We start from the raw sequence: 4,235 nt of genomic DNA, 5'->3' as shown, positions 1-4,235 counted from the left end.
ACACCAATCTCTCAGTACTTCATGCAGATGAAAGACAGTGTTTGGACCCATCAGTGACCATTCTCCCTCCAGTCTCCATGAAAAGAGCTGCAGAGTCGATTAGTGTTCATCAAAGCACATGATGGCAAAAAGTGTGGGTACAGTTATGGGGAGATGGTGACATACTGTGAAATCATTATAAACATCTTGCTGCACATTGCATGACCCGTCTTTCTAAAAAAGTTCAGAGTTAATATTCAAAGTTTTACTATAATAGCTGGTAGGCTTGCTTTATTTCTTTTATCTCTTTAAGACGTTCAGATTTGATATCCTGATGATACCCGAGGGCTGCACGGTGGTAATTTATTGAGTCTGAAGCTGCCTTCATTGATGAGGATTCTGTGTCTGCTGCATTCACAGGGTCTGTTTGCATTGTCACACTTTTATTACAATGTTCCTGGGTATTCATGCTACCCACCTATGATTATACAATAACAGGAGAGGGGGATTTTATAAATATTAATGCCATTCTTTGGGGAAAAGGCATGACAACTTTTATTTCATGGAGGTAAACATTGGCTGTTCATTAACATGTAGGCTCAAAGTTGTGGTCCTGAAAGCCAAAGGATCTTGAGATGAAATGTAGATCAGCTTCTTAATTTCCACCCCCTCCTAAATAACTATGACCTATGACCCCCCGATAAATTGGTCTTTTTAAATATAAATCCTCCAAGAAATGAATCTAGGAGGTATGATTTAGGAAAACGTAGCCACTGCAATCAAAAAGGGTGGTCCTTAAGTGTCTCGGAAGGTAATTAAATGCAGGCTTTGTGTCTATTATGGACTTGCCAAATGAGAACCCCCAAATCCAGCAGTCTGTACTGGAAAATAGTTCCTTAGGTAAATCTTTGTACCTTACACCGCTGATGCTCCAGGATGCGACAACAGTCTGCTCCGGACTGGTTACCCTGGTGGAAGAGCTGGTCTACCTTGAGGTTGCCGATAGCAGAAGCCACATCTCCCCCAGTGATTCTAAGTGCCACTTGGTGCTGCTGGAGGAGACGCCTTGCACACTCAGTTCTACCTGCACAATCTTCCTCTGCCACTTGGGGTCTGACAAGGGGTCTCCAGAGGGGACAGTGGCTTTGCTGGTGCTCCAGTGCAGTGATTATGCGAGGGTTCTCTTTTGGGTCAGGCTTTGTGGGGCTGGATGGGCCGAGAAGAACTGCCGATAATAGGTGGACACGGGGGAGGTCTGGTGGGTGTGGAGTTACGTCTGCGAGTCTTTGAGGCAAAGCTCTTGTAACCTCCTGTGGGTCTAGGGCCAGAGGCAGAACTGACTCCAGACTCTTGGAAATGCCTTTCGCCTTCTGCAGTAGCACCTTCCTTCTCTAGCTCTGTGCTGGGGTAGATCTTATAACATTGCCTTCTCCCTGTCTGTGTCCTCTCTGCATTTCGCCCCACCGGTAGGGGAACCTCTGTGGGCAGGGTGGGTGACTGGTAAATCCCCCAAGTCTGCTAGTGTCACTGCTGAAGCTGGAAAGTTGCCCACTTTGAGGGTACAACCACTCTGTCCCTTCCAGGTTGTGGTGTCCGGGCTGCCCTCAAAGACAGTGATGGGGTCACGGGGCTCCATCCGCAAAGAACCTAGCTGTGTGACCTCCCTCACAGATGCCCATCAGAAAGCCAAGCGTCTTGAAGCAGTCCTTCCAGGTTGGAAAAGCTAGGCTGGTCTGCAGGATGAGGGGCCCAGCAAAGCAAGGCGAGGGAATAGAGGACTCCGGAACAGAGAGGAGGCTTTGGCAGCCTGGCTTGGTCCTTCTCCAGCCGCTGTAGGATGAGGTATGGTGGAACACTTGCCCAGGTTTCCTTGCCTCCAGAAAACATTTCCCAGAGTGTCACGCCAAATATCCACACGTCATGAGAAGGCTCCCTGGCTTAGGCTGTCTGGGGCACATCGGGAATAGGGGATGGAAAGGGTCCACCCATAATGTAGCGGCTCCCGGCCCCATCCAGTGGCCGCACCAGTTCAAAATCCACCACCTTGATCATTCAAGGTGAGGCTAGCAGGAGGTTGCAGGGTAGCGAGATCCCGGTGCACTAACACACAGGACCCCAAGTATGCCATAGCTCCTGCCAACTGACACAGAAAAAGGCACAGTAGGGCCACAGGCAGTGGGGGGCGTCGGTGCTGGGGCAGTCAGGCACGCATGCAGGGAGCCCAGTGGCCCAAGTTCCGCCACCATCTGTAGAGGCTGGCCCAGTACGAAGCTATGCAGGCGCAGTACAGTACAAGTGGGTGCTCTAACTTCATCATGACAGACACTTCCTGCAGGAAGTCTCCCAGTTCTGTGCCCATCGGACCCTGGGGACCCACATGGAGGAACTTGACAGCCACTGGGATAATTTGGCCACTGGGTAGTGTCCATAGCCCTCGATGTACAACACCAAAGCAGCTTGAGCCTATCACCTCCCCTCTGCACACAGCAACCTCTGGAGTCAGACACTTGGGTCTCCCCTCTGAGTGTGGAGGGATCTCCTGTTCAGGAGCAAAACCCCAGTTCTTAGACTTGATCCCCGAACAGTACCTCTTTAGAGCTTCAGTAAGTCTGAGCTCGTCAGGCTTGTCCATGCCAGTGTTGTCCAGGTCCTCAGGCCTTACAAAATCAAAATGTTCTGGCCGAGTGACATTGAGATGGGCCGGTAGAACTGGATCAGCTGGATGTCCCAGAGCAGCAGAAGGAGCCACCGGGAACTGTCTTCCAGGAGCATGTCTGGGGTTAGACCTCTCAGGAAGATGGCAGTCTGTTTCTGCCTGGCGAAGGCAGAAGAGGCAGCTGCCTGGTTATTTCTTGAGATAAATTCCTAAAGCAAAATTGTTGAGTAAAAGATTGTATATACTTAAAATAGCATATTTTTAAATTCATGGTCTTCCTAAAACATTGTCACTACTACAAAATGAATTCTATTCGAACTATTTTTCCATAATTGATACTTCTAGCAATATATCTAATATTAATTTCATTATTTTGTTTAGATGTGTTTGATTAACAGTAAAAATATATCTATTTTGTACTTTTACTAGCTGGTTTGTATTTTCTCTTATGAGTTTCCTCTTGTCTTTAATTTTTCTAGTCAAATAAAATAGGATAGTTTTATATTTTAAACTTTTGCTCAGAATTTATTGATTTCTTTTCTATTTTTATATTGACAAATAGAAATTGTATATATTTATGATACAAAATGATGTTTTGATATATTCATAATAGCAAATCACAAATTCTAATTAGTAGATGTGATACCACATAAAACGACAAAATAAAGAAGATTTAAAAAGATTAAAGATTAGAGAACTAAAATAAAATAAAAATTGAGAAAGACACATGTAAAGCAAAATCTAGAAATGAAGAATAAACTCAAAACAGAGGGAAATGCTAAAATGGACACAGAAATGAAGAATACCAAACATAGACACAAACAAGAAAAGAAGCCTGTGGACACAATGACATGCCAAGATGTGCATTAATAATGGCACAGGACAGAGATCAAAAGTAACTAAAGGCACATAGCAACAGATAGCTGATCCACATGGAAAGGTGCCTACAGAATAGGAAAAAATATTTACCAACTGTACGTCCAATAGAGGACTAATATCTAGAATATACAAAACTAGTTACTGACTTGGGAAAACAAGCAACCTAATTTTAAAATGAGGCATGGAATTAAACAGAGACTACACAAAGAGATGAACTACAAGTGGTTGAGAAGTGTTTTGTGCTTGTTTCATTTTATTAACTTTTTTAAGCCATCAAGAAAAAGGAGATGATATATCATCTACTGAGTCAGAATGACTGAGATCAAACAAAAAGACCAACAGCAATAAAACAAAAACACAAAGAAAATCGTAACAAGTCCTGGAGTGGCTGTGGGGAAAAGGAACAGTCACTGCTCTTGGGAGTGCAAACTGGTACAGCCATTATGAAAGTCAGTGGGGAGGTTCCTCAAAAGACTAGAACCACATCTACCATGTAATCCAGATATACCACTTTTAGTCACATAGTCCAAGGACTTTACATCCTACTACAAAAACACCTGCTCGTCCAGTTCATTCCCTAAATTCACAATATCCAAGAAACTGAAACAGCCTAGACGTCCACTAATGGATTAAGTGGCCAATAAAAATGTGTTACGTTTATTCATGGAATACTATTCATTTGTTAAGAAATTTGAAATTATAAAATCTGCAGATACATGGA

The 4,235-nt window shown here is 44.1% G+C and overlaps 1 pseudogene; it reads right to left on the bottom strand.

The window, feature by feature from the left end:
* Nucleotides 1-875: 875 nt before the first annotated feature.
* Nucleotides 876-2,751, bottom strand: Tnk1-ps1 (tyrosine kinase, non-receptor, 1, pseudogene 1; annotated as a pseudogene).
* Nucleotides 2,752-4,235: the final 1,484 nt, after the last annotated feature.

The sequence above is a fragment of the Rattus norvegicus genome, chromosome 11 (genome assembly GCF_021556685.1).
Source record: "Rattus norvegicus strain SHRSP/BbbUtx chromosome 11, alternate assembly SHRSP_T2T, whole genome shotgun sequence".
NCBI classification, from domain to species: Eukaryota; Metazoa; Chordata; class Mammalia; order Rodentia; family Muridae; genus Rattus; species Rattus norvegicus.
Note: the sequence above shows the minus strand (reverse complement) of the source record. Positions and strands in the feature narration are given on the sequence as shown.